At 25.1% G+C, this 17358-nt stretch overlaps 1 protein-coding gene across 5 annotated transcripts in view; it reads right to left on the minus strand.

Moving 5' to 3' along the window:
- uif (sushi, von Willebrand factor type A, EGF and pentraxin domain-containing protein uif) overlaps nt 1-17358 on the minus strand; it is an 89878-nt gene that overhangs the window by 57793 nt on the left and 14727 nt on the right. Inside the window, exon 1 of one of the 5 annotated variants that reach the window (XM_036370534.2) lies at nt 11100-11692. The exons of the other annotated variants lie outside the window; for them this stretch is intronic. The gene's annotated coding sequence lies outside the window, so the exon portion shown is untranslated. Of the gene's footprint in view, nt 1-11099; nt 11693-17358 lie in introns of those variants that run through there. 5 annotated transcript variants of the gene reach the window in all.

Raw genomic sequence — 17358 nt, forward strand, 5'->3', positions numbered from 1 at the left:
GAACGTTTTTATATAGGCGTTTTGTATTTTTGTATTTCTTATAGTTGTTAGTTTAATTGTGATTGATTTTAATTATAGTAAATATGAGGCTAATTAGTGACTTAAAGCTTCCAAAGTTCACAGCAAAGTCTGCTAAAAACTGAAGCATCTCAATCTGTTACTGAAGACTTTTCCTAATTGTTTGCTTATGATACACTAATGTAACAATAAAATTTTTATAAAATTTTAAATTTAATAAAGGCAATATTTATTTATTCACTCTACTTAAGCTTTCTATCTGCTTTAATATAATACAATAAAAGTAAGCTAAAGTGACGTCACTTCAATCTCAAGATTGTTGATCAAGCATGGCAAAATGACTAACCTTAAGACATATGCGTTACGTTTGAATATGTATTAAGAGGGAGTTTACGAGAATCTTTTTCATGACAGCAAAAATTGTTTAGGCGTTATTTATTAACTGGAAGGCCTCAAGTTTAATGAAGAGGGCTTTTGAGGCTGAACAACGTGATAGCTGTGTTTGTGTAACCAAAAGACGTCTATGAAAGCGAAAAATAGTCTCTAAGAAACTTTTTCATGTCAGAAGTAGTTTTTTGATGTAATTTTTTAAAGCCAGAAGGATTCAATGCTAGGGAAAGAGTTTTTGAAAAAGTCTTTTTTTTTTTAGTTTAAAGCAAATAAAATTTGGAATTAAAAGGCTCGCTGAATATTTTTCCTTGCCAGAGAACCTTCAAAAACAAAACCACGAAGTCATGTAAGCTTATCTCTCGTTAATCTTGCAGTAGTTCCTTGTAAGAATATTATGCTTTAGTTTTAAATAACAAAATAGTGAATAGAGTTGCCATGCGATACCTTAAATGCTATGTTATCAAGAGTGTCACTTAATGAGAAATTTTTTTCTAAAATGTTCTTCCATTTTTTTTTGAAAATTTTCTTCACTAAATGAATAAAAAAATGTGTTTTAAACACCATTAGCAAATAAAATAACAGTTTATGCGACTACTTAGCTTAACACAGCAATGAATCTTGAATTATAGATAATTCTACATATCATAAAAATGTAAATAAGTAAATACCAAACACATAAATCACTCTTTGAAAGCATATACTTTAATTATGTACCGATGCTAGAAGGTATGTACATATTTATATGTATGATACATATACTTCAAGAAAATACAAATATCAAAGATACATATATTAATTTAATAATATGTGTATATTTATAAATCGCTGCAGAAAAGTCACATACATACGAGTATATGTATTTGATACGCTTTATTTCAGTACATTACCTTGTAAATACAAGACATGCTTAGCAGCTGAAGTCTTTTGCTGACTTCTAAGCGATTTGACCTTCAAATAGCTTATGTTGTACACACATCTATAGATAAAAACGTGCATATAAATTAAGTACATACATATGTAAGCCTAGTGTTTAGGTAGGTTGGTTGTTGTTCATTCTTTCAAATCGCAGAATTATAGGTGCAGCTAATGAATAGATAGAGCACACAGCTTTGGTAAGAGGAAATGCTTAGACAAAGATTATCGTGACTTAAAGTAAAAATACAAGCTTTAATAATTTATCAACATTTATAAGATATGAACCAGTGTGGCGTATAGCAATCAATTGGAGACCATAAATTAGGTAATCCTACATTATGTTTATGAAAGCTGCAAAAGGAATCCTAAAAGCTGGTAATAAATTGCAAAAACATATTGATATTTTATTACTAGATTAATTGCAGTTATTTTGTAAAAAAGAACAATCAATTATACGAAAATAGCGTGAAGCAAAATAAATATTATTATTTACAAGCATGTATTGTAAAAAAATTTTTATATATTTTTGAAAATAATAAAAATTCAAAAATTATTTTATTATTATTTAATATTGTTTTTATGCCAAAAATGTTATAGAAAAATTAATTTACTATATTTTATTATAATAATAATTTTTTTTTTTTGCTATTTTATAAATTTTTTTTTGGATTTCGATTTTTTTGTTATTATTTTTTTTTATTCAGATTCAATTGTTTATTTATGTATATATTTTCTTTGTTGTGAACACTTCTAAACTTTTTGGTTTTTTTTTTGTGTTAGTTTTTGTATTTTTATTCAACTGTTTACTCATTTTGTTTTGTAAACACCTTAAAAATTGTTCACAAGCATGGAAAAAATATTTTATTTTAATATTTTATTTAATATTGATTTTATGGCAGAAGCTTTGTAGAAAAAATAAATTTTATTAATAAATTTATTTTTTATTTCACTTATTTTATTAATAAATTTATTTTTTATTCAGTTTTTCAATATATTTCTTTTGATTTCAAATAATTTTTCCTGGTGTTATTTCTTATATAATTTTTTTTTTTAATTTACTTTGTATTTTTTTAAATTTATTTTTTATTTTTTTGTGAAAACATTTGTAAATTTATTTTTATTTCAGTAGTTTATAACAAAAAAATTTAATTGGCTTTTTTTACTTTTTCAGCACTTTTGTTTTTGTTTTATTATTATTTGTTTTTGTTTTTCACCTATCTTTTCACTTATTTTTTTTTTTTATTTAATTCTCTATTCCATTTCTTTTTTAGTACACCGTTAATATATTTTTTTTTTATTCCAATAATACCACCTACTCCTGATCTCTTATCTAATAAAAGGCCTAGTAAGCACTTTATTTGCCTTTATATGTCTTTATGTAACACTTTGCGCAATTTAATGCAGTTCCCAAATGAAAAGTCGGTCAATGCAGTTTTTCATAAGCAAATCCCATAACATAGAAAAGTGTAGGTAAATGTAATAACAACAAAAAACTTTGTTATTTACAACATATATTTATGACAATGCAACTCCGAAAGTAAACTTAACTACGCCATTGCAATAACACTACAACATGAAGGCAACGAAGAAATAATAAAAATACAACGCTAAGGCGTCTTCATTGGATTTAAGGCGTCTTTCACATGCAAATTTGCAGGCGTTTTGTGTTGGTAAGCGGATTAAAAAATAAAGAAGCGGAAAACTGAGCAGAATGTAACTATAACTAATATGAATTTTATGGCAATGATTAATTGCAGATGTAAAAAACAAAGCTTAAAATTTATAGCAAAGAAAAATAAAAAAATTCGACAACTATTAAACAAATATTTTGCATAAGTATATTGTCGTCATGAAAAAGATTAACGTTAATGAAAAATAAAAAGTTATACAAAACAATTGAAAAACGAATTAAATAATAATATATTAAAATAAACAAACATTATGAAAAAAATTATATCAAATTATTATTTATAAATAATATCTATTTTTTTTTAATTTTAAATTAAAACTTTTTTCTTTTTCTGCAAAAAAACTCTTTTCCATAAAACAATTTAAAAGCGAATAAAATAAATGAAATAACTATTAATCAAAGTAAAACAATATTAATAAAAAAATTTAATTAAAAATAAATTTATATAAAATATATATTCATTACTAATAGACAAAATTTTTTTTTCTTATAAAAAAATTTTATAAAAAAATTTCTTATAAAAAAATTTTGCAAAAGTTATAAAAAAAATATTAACGAAATAAAGTAATAAAAAGAAAAAAATATTCATATAAAATACAAATTTTTTATTAAAAACACACAAACTATTTGCTTTTACTTCAAAACCAAAAATTTGGTATAAAAATTTGAAAAAAATTTCTCAACCAAAAAATTTAAGAAAAATTTTATTAAAAAATCAAATGAATAATATGAAAAAAAAATATAAGAAACCTAAACTAAAATGTAATAATAATTATTTCAGTGTAATCAAAAATTATTAATTAAGTATCGAAAATTAAAAATCATTATTTTTTTTTTTAATATTGAACTGTTATAAAAATTGAAAATAAGAGTAAAAGCTTTGAATAAACGAAAAATAAAAGTTAATGAAAAATTAAAACTCCGTATGAGTAATGCCCTGCATTTCACCCAATATACTGAAAAAAGATATTTAATACAAAGGAAAACCTCAAAAATATTTGCATAACACAAGAATCTTTATTTACGAGTATATCGAAAAAAAATTTAATGCACAGCAGCGCTGTTATTGAAAAAGAAATCGGGTCGCAACAAGCCAATAAATCGAGCTTTCATTCACAGAAATAATATTGATTCAAAGAAAGCGACGTTTAACCAACAAAATTATTATTCAGCAAACCAAAATGCATGGAACCCCGGTATCGGTTGCTTAATGATATATAACTGGGTAGTTAGCTAGCTATTGATGGGAAAGAAGCTTCAAAATATTGAGTCATCAATAATACCAAAAAACTTCGATGCTTTGTTGGCTAACAACTATCATAATTATTTAGTTGTGACTATGAAGATGACCTCATTGTTGAGAGCAATATAAGTAAAGCTGTGATAAAAATAGCTGAATAAAGCGACTGATACAAGTATATTAATTTATTTTCTGCGCAGTTGTTTACTTAAGCTATTTTGAGCTTCACTTTTTTGGACTTTAAGACTATCATAGTTATTTAAAAAAAATTAAAAAATAATAATAATAATAAGGAATCACACCACTCATAATCCACTAAAGCAATCACGCATATTTCACGCACACACTCACACCACCGCCAGCATTCTTCCTAATCCATTTTGCCACCGAAAATCCGCAAATCAAGCAGGTAAATTACCAGCAGTTATTGATACGCTCTTGACTTGTGTCTGAATACCACACCTACGCGAAATTTAAATGAATTCCAAAACCGGTATGTTCAGTGCTGATTAGCGCTAAGGGTTTGCCATTTAAATATTCTTAGTGTTTTCTTTTTTTATTGCATTTAATTAGCTTAGCTCACTGTGTGCTTTGTGTTAATAAAGACGCAATTGGAATTCGCTTGCAGATAAGTTAATTGTTAATAAAAAGAATAACAATAATAATAAAAAAAATTTAACAGAAAAGTTTGCTTCACATAGAGTACATTTAACAAAACTCAAAAAGTCCTGCTAAGGGTCTACCATTTGTCAACTGTCAGATTAATCAAAATTCCACATGCAATATTTTGACATTATACTGACATACAAAAATTGTTTCACTAATTGCGCATTTTAATTACAAATAAAGTACCTTTGCTTTAGTAAAATCTAACTTAAAGGAGGCTGTCGGAAAAATATATCATTAATATAAATAGTAATTTCTACTGACACCATTGTCAAGCTACTTAACATTTCATTTGGAAATAAAGTTTTTTTCTTTATTAAAACAAGTGACTTTTAGGTTGAACTTTAGTAACTTTTAGTTAAAAAAGTCAAAGTAATTGACAACTGTAGGAAAAATATGTCGCTTATTTGAAAAATAATTTATACTGACACGTTGTGTCAAACTAAATGACATTTATTTGCATATAAACTCTCTTTCTTGGGTAAAAAAAAATTGTTTTCTAATTCGCTAAAAAACATCAAAGTAAATGACAGCTGCAGGAAATATATAGGTATATATTATATAATATATATATATATGCATTTATATGAAATGTCTATTTTTACGGTGTGTCAAACTAAATGACAGCTGTTAGAAATTTAAAACTTAGAAAACACGAAAATTCCTACTTGGTTAATAATCAAATTATATTTTTTTTTTGCAATATATATTTTTTTTATGTAAGAATGTAGATGGACTTACACTTGTTTTAATAAACTTCATAAATAAAATTGTATGTACTAAACTTTCTCATTTTACTCTATACATTCCTGCTGTGATAGTTTGCCAATAGAAAGTTGTCATTTATAATAGTAATATTGCCCCAAAACACAAGAAAAACTATATTTTATATGCTAATCTCACGTTTTTTGTACACAAAATATAATTATGAAGTTTACTATTATCTTTTATACTGTTAGAAGATCTACTGTGATCAACTGTCAAAGTAAGCTTGTAATTTTTAGACATAATAAGCGACATGTCTCTTCAAGGTAGCATAATATTGAACTACGTATCTAAGTTCACAAACATCACTGTATACATAACAGATATATTTAAGTTTTCAGATTTGAAGTTAAAGCTTTTAGCAATCAACTATCTGACAGTTGTCAAAAGAGAAAGTAAAATCAATACTATTAAGTAGAGTGCAATCATACTGTTAATTTCCTATAAAACATTGATCAAAGGTAATATTATTTATTGTTGGACAAAATTTAAATAAATTGTACCTTTGGAAAATAATATTTTTAGCAATAAACTCTTTGTTGTTTGGCTGTCAGTTAGACAAAATTGTCAAATAAGATGATTAAATTTTGACAACTTTGGACAAAACTAGAATGACTATAAGTGGAATCATGCTATTAATTAGCTTTAAAAAAAAACCAAATACAATAATATTTTTTACAATTGTTGGATAAATTTATATTTTGGTTGAGCTTTGAAAGAATTGACAAGTGTCAAAATTAAGGAGCCAATTTTTGTACAATTTACCAAAAATCACCCGCCACTAATGACAAAATATATAAATATGCTTTAAAATATGAATATTGTTATGTTAAATACTTAAAACTTGAAAAGAATATAGCCATTGGAACTGTCAGCTGTCATACTTGACTTAAATATAGTCAAATTTTACTCTAAAAGAACTGATTTTTATTATTTAGTTGAGAGAAAAGTTCTTTCGAACTACCTTTAGTAAACATAATAACTGTCAGCTGTCATCTGTCATGGTTAAAAAGGTATACTCGTTATACATGTGGGTATTCTAACTCCTAAAAATTTTTGTAACGTACATATTTGTAGTCATTCTATCGAATATAAAAAATATTTGAAAATCAATTTCAATCAAAGTTTTAATTAAAAGCATATGGTAATAAAATTGTGTATGGTTGAATAAATATAATATTTCTGACAATGTATTTTTTGCTTTCTAACATAATATTTTGGGCATTTCATAAAAACTATTACGAGCTCTACAAATGAAAGGTGAAAAAATAATTAAACTATTTTCTCACTTAAATTTTTTGTCTATATTTTCATTTGCAATTATGAAACCCGATAACAAAGTTTTATTGCCAAACTGCACTAAAGCTGTGTTTGCATGAGTATATACCGTTGTTTACGATTAGGATTTGACAGCATCTTTCACTGATGACAATTTTATGCTACATTTAATGGTTGGGAATTGGTATCAGTGTGAACGAGTAACTGCTTCATTTTCCAGTTATTAAACGTTGATGCCTATTTTGAACAATATTTTTAATTTGTGTGTTTTTATTTTTTACATTTTTCATGTTAATGGTATTATTATATTTTTATTTTTTAAGTTTTTCATGTTAAATTATTATTTTTTTTAATTAATATTTTCTTTTTTTTGCATTGTATTTGTATTTTCTTAAACTTTTCTCGCTTTTACTACCACGCTTTTGACCACAAACACCAAAAAAACGGCGGAAAATCAAAAGCAACAAGTGGCATCATCGTTTGATTTCAAATCGGCGTCGACAGCAGCGGCGTCAGCGCGGCATCACACAACAACTGCGCTCAGTCGCTTGAACTTTCACTTGGGCAGGTTGGACTTCTTTCGTAGAAGAAGTTTTGCTTTTGCTCTCTCTCTTACCCCGCGCAATGACATGCCAATGGTAGCTAGTGAAGACTCTAGCTGCTTACCGCGCTGAAAAGCGTGTTATAGTGCACATATTTATGTGTGTGAGTGTTCATGTGACACTACAGCTTTTACCGCATTTGCAAAAATTCCAATGTTTTTTCTGCCATTTTTTCGCCATAATAATATCTCTTGATCTTATATCTTTTTATGCTTGATATTTTTGGGCAGGCAAACTAGTTTTTCTCGATCTGTTTTTGGTAATGAAGGTAAATGATATTTTTTGCTTTTCATGCTTTTAGTATATGGCGATAAGTAATATCTTACTGGTGGCTTTCGTTAAAGTAAAGTTGTTTTACTTTTTTTCGAAACTAGTGGTGATTAGTTTGATTTATTTTTGAAAGTTTACCTTAGGTGGAAATTTTTAAACTTTTCGTAAATTTTTGTAATATACTTTTGTTAGATTACTAAGTAAAACTCTTCAGTTATTTTTTTTTCTTTACTAAAATTTAATTACACGAATTTTTAAATTGATAATTAATTAATCATTTTTCATTAAAATGTATATAATTTGAAAAATTAAAAAATTATTTTAAACAAGCTTATATAAATTACTGTGTCTGAGTTTTTATTATTTTTGTTTTGTATTTGAGTTGAATTTTGAGAGAAAAGTTATTTCGAACTACCTTTAGTAAACATAATAACTGTCACCTGTCACCTGTCATCTGTCATGGTTAAAAAGGTATACTCGTTACACATATGTGTATTCTAACTGTCAAAACCTTGTAACGTACATATTTTTAGTCATTCTATCGAAAATAAAAAAATATTTAAAAATAAATTTCAATCAAAGTTTTTGTTAAAAGCATATAATAATAAAATTGTGAATGGTTGAATATATATTCATGTCATATTCAATAAATTCATAAATAATTTTAATATTTTTTTACAAAATAAGGAAAACCAAATATTGCACTTCAAAAAAGTGGCAAACAAAATTTAAATTTGTGTTTGCTTATATATAAATACTAAAATAGTTTTCAAAAAATATGTATTTTACGAGAAAATACTAAATTTTTTTTTAATTAATTTTTTTTTTTGCTAATATTATATAATGTTAAGATTATATAGCACAACAAACAAAAATATATTTTTCCGTAATTTTTTGTTATAATAGTTTTGTTATTTTAAAGTTATTTGTTTATTTGCAAAAACTTACAACTTTTCAAACTCTTATTTTTGAAAATAAATTCTTTTTATTATTTTACAAACAAAAAAATAAAAATCAAACTAACGAATTTAAGCAAAAAAAAAATTTTTTGTGCTAAACCGTTTTAAAAAAAAATTCTTATAGCTTAATATTTAAAGTCTGAATTGTAAAAAAATAACACTGAGTTAAGGAAAAAAGCTTAAACCGTATATAGAAGTAGAAATTCAGTTTTTAGTACTGAAATACTTTTTATGGAAAGTTTTATGATCATGATTTTTTTTATTTCAAATGATGCCATCAGTCTTTTTTACTTTTTACTTTTTTATTTTTAAAATCGATTTTCGCAGCTTTCGTTTCAAAATGATATTTAAAAAAAATTAGTAATTATTATCACTAATTTGCTATTTCCGACATGAACATTGTTCTAAAAACTTTACTTTTTTCATTAAAAATTTCAAATTTATTTTGAAATTTTCTCTAATTTAATCATTTTTTATTTTATTTTAATTATATATTTTTTTTATTGTTGTAACAAAAATAATATCGTTTGATATTTCAATATTTGTTTAAGCTTTCGGACAACAAATATATTCAATAAAAAAATTTTAGCATTATTTTTTTTAATTCCATTTTGTTTTCAAACTTTCAAAAAAGATCAAGTTCATAAAATTCTTTAATATTCCGGATGTTCAAATCAGTTTAACGGTACTTTTTTTATTTGTTGTGTATATATTTTTACGAAACAATTTGTTTATTTTTATTATTTTATTTTAATTTTCTAAACTGTGTTCTTTTTTATTTTCACATAACTGATATTCAAGTTTTTAGTTGAAATTTTATTTTGTATGTTTCAAACTTTATTTTTTCCTTTTTTTTTTTGCTTTTTATTAGTGCCTTCAAATATTTTTTATAGTTTAATGTTTAAACAGTTTTCAATACTTTCAAAAAAAATCCAAATTCATATAATAAATTATTAAGGATTTTCAAATCAGTGTTCATGTTTATACTTTTAAAAATATATTTTTAATAAATTTTTTTTTTATTGTTGTCGTTTATTTTCAAAAAACTGAAAATCGAATATTTATTTTAAGTTAGTTTACTAAATTTTATACATTGTTTGAGGTTTAGATTTTACTTTTTTATTTTATTACGGCTCAAAATATTTGTGTTATAATGAAACATAAATAGAGTATCATATATTTTATGTTATTGCAATACTTTTCCACACTTTCAAAAAACTGAAATTTAAACAAGTATTCATTTCATGTTGTGAATTTTTCCTTTTTTTATGTTTAATTTTATTTTTCAATTTTAATTTTATCTTTTTTTCTAATAATTTTTATAAATATTTCTTAATTTTATTTGTTGAATTTAAGTTATATATATTTTTTAATATTTTATTAATTTTTAGTTATTTTATATGCATCAATATTTAAAGATTTTTTTTTTCGCAGTTTTCATTTTTTTTCTTCTTATATTTGGACTTGTTTTTTTTTTTAAATATATATATATTTTTTTTTATTTCAGAAATTAATTTTTTATATTTTTTACAATGTTTTAATTTTTTTAAGTTATTATAAATTATAAAAATTTTCAGCACCTCTCATATTCTTAAATTTTTTATATTATATGTGTATGAAATTTTTCAATTCCATATTAATTCAAATATTAATTTTTATTTGAGAATTTAATATTTATATTTGTTAAATTAGTATTTTATTAATTATCCTTCATTTTTTATAGATTTTTTCTCATTTCTCATATCTTTTATAGTTTTTTATTTATATTTCGAATTTTTAATTTTTAATTTTTGTATATTAACTCTTATTTTTCAATTAAATTTTGGGATTTCACTTTCATATATCTTTTCTATATACATATTTGTTTTTGTCAATTTATATATATCTTTCGATTTTATTCGCGTTTCTCACATTCTTTGTAGTTTCTTCTGAAAATTTCCACACGCCATGTGCATTTCAAGACCTCTAACCAACTTTTTACTCTTAACCATGAAGGTCAACATTAACATTTAACACATAAAATTTGGGTTAACGGCATTTTGGCACAGCATCCAAGCACACGTCAATTAATGAAAGGCACAAAAGCCGAGATTTATTAAACGCTTATGTAGTAAATTCATCTGTAGCCGCCCTGCCAAGCCACAACATGGACCACAAAATTAGCAATAAATTATCAAAAATCAAAAATGAATTGCGTAACATTGACACAATTTTCTAATATAATGCATTTTTTTCATTTTCGACACACACAAACATACTTATTACTTTTAATACAAAAAAAAATTATATAAAAATATAATTCCTACCCTTTAACACTGCAATTTTGAAACACACAAGTCACGCGAAGTCAGCACAAAAAAACAACAAAAAAACAACAAAAAAAGAATTAACGGTCACAACAACACAATTCGATTGAGTCGTCAAAGTGTTTACACGTACAATCCGACCGTTTACGAACGCTGGCGGCAACAACGAGTAGCGTTTTCTAACTGAAAGCCAGAATCTGAAAAGTCAAACCAGCAAGTCAGCGCTTGGCGTTGAAAAGCCAGAAAACGCACGCCGTAGCTGCTAGCTACCAGCTCTACACAGTAAAGGTACATAAGCGCGCGGCATGTGCGAGCAGCGGCAGTTGAAAACCGGTAATGTGAGCAGAGGCAGGCGAGTATAGATGTGTGTGGCGTTATTGGTATATATATATGTATGGATTTATATGAAAATATGTAAGTGTAAGCGGATTATTGCTATTTATAAAAACGTGTGTGTGTGTGTGTGTGGGTTTGAGTGCGCGCACCCAGCATCAGAGCCACGTTTTTCTTGCTTCGTCGTGAACGTTATGGATTTCGTGTGCAGTTTGAATTTTGATTTTGAAGATTTCGAATTGTTGTTGTAATAATAAATATTGTTGTTGTAATATTTATTGATGTTGTTGTTGTAAACTTGTAAAGAATCTTATATTGGTTCCTATAATGAAAAAATAGTTTGATGATTTTTTTCCAACACCTTTTCTTGCTAACCGAAAACAAATATTCAGCAACAATTAAATAACAGTTATCTAATTCTACAACAAACACAAGCACATAAAACACAAGAAACCCACTTTACACTACCACCTCACCGGCAGCAACCTACAAGTAGACCCATTGAACTAGTTCTCCAGAAACGGCCAACCTGGTCTGCCTGCCCACCTATGGAATGTTGCTACATATTTTATACAACAACAAAAAACCAATAAAAACCAGCAACAATCAACAACGAAAAGTTATCAACCAAACAACAAAGAACCAACAACAACCAACAAACGGCCCGCAATGCACCAACAACAACAAAGAAACAGGTGCCACAGCATTAAAGGCAGAGCGCCGCGAGGTGAGAAGGACTGCTGTGCGCTTGGATGCTGTTTGTAATTTCAATATTAATTTTATGCAACAACTTTTTAAGTAACCTAATTTAATGCAGTGGTGGGCTCAGAACGCAACGAATCGGCGAAAAAAGATAAAATACAGATTTAGTCGGCGGCTGTGAGCTGGTGTGTGGTAGAACCAAGTGGCTGCGCTTAAAGAAAACCGTAAATTTATGCAGCACACGAAATCGACTATTTCAACTCGTTTTTTTGTACTAGCGGCGAAATAAAATAAAAAGAATGCTGAGATTTTTTGTATATTCATTGATTTGATTTACCTTTTGTGTTACAGACTATAATAAGATGCTGTTTATAGCAATAACCAGAATTTTAGATGCAAGAGTAAATGTGTGAAGAGTAAAAAATTCATTTTATTTATGTTAACTGTAAAATATAGTACTTTTTATTTGAAAAAAAAAAATGATACAATAATTATTTTTGTATTAAAATGCGCGTAACATTTTTAAACTAATATTTTATTATTTAATTTTTCCAAAAACTTAATTGTTGAAAAATAGATTTTTAATAAATAATGAAATAAAAATAATATTTTAAAACATTTTACAAATAAACTTTGAACAAAATATATATAAAAAATATTCAAAACAGGAACTAAAATAGTTTTTTTTTTTTTGACTAAAGATTTTAAAAATTATAAGACACAAGACACAAAACAATTTTTTAAACTTTTTTTGAAAAGGAAATAGAAAAATATTTTCGGAAAATTTACTAATAGACATATAATATCGAAAATTAAAATCTAATATATTTAAACAAAAAAACATACTTTAAACAACAAATTTGTTATATTTATTAACTTATATAGTTTGAGAAAAAAAATTAGTAGATTTACAAATAAAATGAATTTTCAAAAATATTAACAAATATTATACACTTAGAATAGAAAAATATAAATGACTTTTTTAAATAAAAACAATTTTCAACAATATTTCAAACTATATATGGGGAAACAACAAAAAAATTATTGAAAAAAAAATATGTAAATTTTTTAAAAATTAACAAAAAAGTAGCTTTGAAAAAAAATTTTTTTTAATTGTAAGAAAATCTAAATATTAGGAAAGCACAAATTTTTTTACAAAGAAATAATAAAAAATTGGTTTGGAGAAAAATAATTACTTTTTAAGTTGTATAACCAAAAAAAATTGTATTAAAAAAAATTTAACCAAATTTAATTTTGACGAAAATATAAAAGTTGAAAATATAAAAATTTAAAAATATTTTTAATTATAAAAGACAATATTTTTCAACAATCAATTACATATGTATGCACAAAAAAAAACTTAAAAAATAGAATATTTCAAAAAAGTTTATATGTTAATTATATTTTTGAAATTGAGAGGGGTTTCATGAATAGCAATATTTAAAAGATATTTTATAACAAAAAAATAGTTTAACAAAATGAGAAAAGTTAAAACGATAATATTAAAAAAAAAATTTTTTAATTTTGCATAAAAAAAATATGCAGAGAGAATTTTTAAGAATTCTAGCTAGATTAGCTTTTCCAAAATTTCATATTTTTTTATGATGAAACATTTTCTGAATGAATTAATTGAAAACTAGAAAGAATAAAAATATTTCTTAGAAATTATATTATTTTTTATTACATAAATATCCACATTTCAAAATATAACCAATTAATATTTTAATTACTTTTTTCATGAATTTACACATTTTAGAACATTAACTTTGCAAGATCTTAATAATTTCATTTTATTTATTTTTAATAATTTTTTAATATATCTATTGCAGCAGTTTTCATATATTTTTGATAACTAAAAATATAATAAATTTAACTTTAAAATATATTTCATCTGCAATTTACACACTTTCGAGTTTTATGGATTTTTTATAAATTTTCAATTGATTTTACCATCAAAGTAACTAATTTTGGTCTAGTTAAAAACAACAACTTCTCTCTATTCATTTTCAAGAATAAGAGAATACTACACTCACTACTTCCTACACAAATTCCATCATTTTAGTATCATTTATATAGTAAATAGGAAATCACAACTAAAACCATTAATGTTCACCCATTCACCTATTGCAAGTAATTAAAATATGTAAACGCGTTTTTCCTTAATTGACTAAAATAAAAGTGAAGATTATATAAAAATGGTAAATGTTGGTCACTGGTGCAGTAGTGGCACTTTCACTCATGCAACAAACAGCAAGTTGTATTATTTTCTTTTCTTAATTTGTAATTACAGCTCCCCACCCTCATTATATGCGCGTACTGCACACAGCTAGCGAGCGGAATTGAAAATTGCTGCCGCCTGGCGTGCTGCAGCGTTTAAAATTCAATCAAACCTAAAACCGCTTGTGCCATATCAATCAATCTACATGCGCATAACGGTATGAAAGCGGCGCAACGAAAAATGCAAGACAATGCCTATGTAATTATTGGAATGCCAGAGTAAGTTGTCATGAGAAAATAAAATAGAAAAAGTAGCGCAGAAATTGAAAAAGAAAATATTAAAAATAATATTTGTGTGACTGGCAGTTGAAAAATCGATACCGTTTGAAACAATATTAAGTAAAAGAAGCAATAAGTGAAGTTGCATATTGGAAGATTATAAAAACAGAATATGTTACTAGGAAAAATGTATGTCCAAGTATTCGAAAAAAATTTAAATTTAAAGTTGAAATATTAAAAAATTTTATTTAAAAAAAAATTTATTTTTGAATTATGATTTTTTTGTTTCAGAAAAATATTTATTTAAATTTGATTTAAAAAAATTTAAATTAAATTCAACATTAATATTTTTTTTTGTAGTGAAATTTAATTTTAATAAATTTTTTTATAAAATAATTTAATACTAATAATTTAAAAAAAAAATTTAATTTAATTTTTTATTTTATTTTATGTTCGATTTAAAAAATGTCTTCAAAATTTACAGTTATTTACTTAAATTTACTTAAAAATTTCAATCACTTCTTATTACATACAATTCGTTTATTATTTTTAATTATAATAATTATTTCATTGAATGTAAAATAAGACAAAAATTATTTATAATTCATTAAATTTGAAATTAAAAAGTATAATTAAAATTAAATTTAAATTAAAATAATTAATTTTATCTAATCTTTAATTGTTAATTTCATGAAACATTTTATGACAAAAAAATTTTTTTGTTGACAAAAATTATTGTTAAAATGTAAATTACTTTATTTAATTTAATTGTAAATGGAAAACAAAAAAATCTTTTGTTGACAAAAATTACTGTTAAAATGTAAATTACTTTATTTAATTTAATTATATAATTTTTGCAAGTAATATTAATTTTAATTGTAGCTAATTAAATAGTTTTTTAATTAAGAACTATTATATGCCACTTTTAGAGTATAATTATTTATGCTTATGCTTTTCAAGTTAACCTAATTGTTTGCTGCTTTTAGAATTAATATTACGATTTTTTTTTATCTATAAATATTTTTAAACAACTATTTTAATAAAATTTTGTTGTAATAAATTTTTAATTATTTTTTTTTTAAATTATTATTTTTTATTTACTTATTAAGTTTTTAAATTTTTTAAATTATAGCACTTGTTAGTTTTTTAATTAATTATCAAATTTATTTTTATTACAGTTAATTATTTCTTAAACAAATTATTTTTTATTAAATATATTTTTTTTAATTAATTGTTATTTACTTACTAAGTTTTTATTTAAGTAAAATTTTTAAAATTTTAATAAATAATTATTTCTTTTTCAAAATTAAATATGTACAAATTTATTTTATTTTGGTTTGAAAAATATATCATTGCTTATATGGTCCCGTTGTGTGGCATTCAGCGATAAACAAAAAATGGTAAAAAGGCCTTACGCTCGATGTCAAAACAAAAACCTGAATTTTACGCATTTCCAAAAGGCTGCACAAAAAAGAGGCGACCAACAAACGCGCATACCTTTATGTGAAACAGGTATTTCTGGGCGCTGCAACACAACTTGCGCCAAACAACAAAACGCTGTTGCCTCTACCATCACACACTTACAGGGTACAAAAAAATTTATGTACAAGCATTTGGTTGTTGTATTTTTGCTTTTCTTTTTTTTTTATTTACTTTTCTTTGTTTTGTTTTTTTTTTTTTGCTTTTCTTTGATTTTCCTCACGGTATTTTTTTCCATTTTCCTTCAACACCAAACCACCATTTTCGCTGTTGACGCGTCACCTACTCCCAACGCCAAAAATATGCGTCAATACGCAGCTAGTCTGCATAAACAACAACAACAACAGCAGCAACGACTTGTTTACAAAAATCACATACAAAATTGTTGAGACTTTGTGCACATTTAACACTTAACAGCACCAAATTCAGCAAGCTCTACCCAGTCAGTGGGCTGGCTGTTGCATACAAAAGACTTAAGACACAAACCTGGGCGCGCTTGATACTATAAAAGCGGGTATTAAAATGTATGGGAGGTTATTTGTGTGTGTGTTTTTGTTACAAATATTTTCATAGGATGTGTGTGTGCGTGTGTGTATGTAGGTATATTTTTATACATAAATATATGTATATACTTGTATAAATGTGTGTATATATGTTTACATATCTGTTTGGCGCACCAAATCACTGCTTTTACCCGTGGCATTTTCACTCAAATCAATATTATTACAACTGTTGCACTTGATTCGATTAATAAAAACAACAAATATGCATTTAGCAACAACAACACAGGCACTTAAGCCATTTAAACCAAATATGTAGCGTAGGGGAAAAAGTAAATTAAGACAAATATTGACTTTGTTTCGCTTTTCATTTTGTCATAGTGTCTATTGATTGCGAGTCGTTGCCACGAAATCATTTCAAAACAAAAATAATAAATATATTTCTTAAGCAGCTTTTTTGCGCTATTTAATTGTGTCTCTGTGGCATTTATTTTGAGTTTCCATCACAAAAAGTGAAACAAAAATGGTCATAGCCACAAACACTTTCATTGCCAAACATTGTATTCAACAAATATGCGGTGTTGCTAATACACTTATTACTCGCTATTGCTTTATGTTGATGTTATACAATGCCGGAGACTTGCCATTTGTTTACAAAATATTTTAAGCGCGGAAAATGTGAGACGCTATCTTTCTTCGGTGTCGCATGCTGTATGTATGCATATGGAAAGCACCTAGTCCCACCATTG

Source organism: Bactrocera oleae, chromosome 3 (assembly GCF_042242935.1).
Source record: "Bactrocera oleae isolate idBacOlea1 chromosome 3, idBacOlea1, whole genome shotgun sequence".
Taxonomy (NCBI): domain Eukaryota; kingdom Metazoa; phylum Arthropoda; class Insecta; order Diptera; family Tephritidae; genus Bactrocera; species Bactrocera oleae.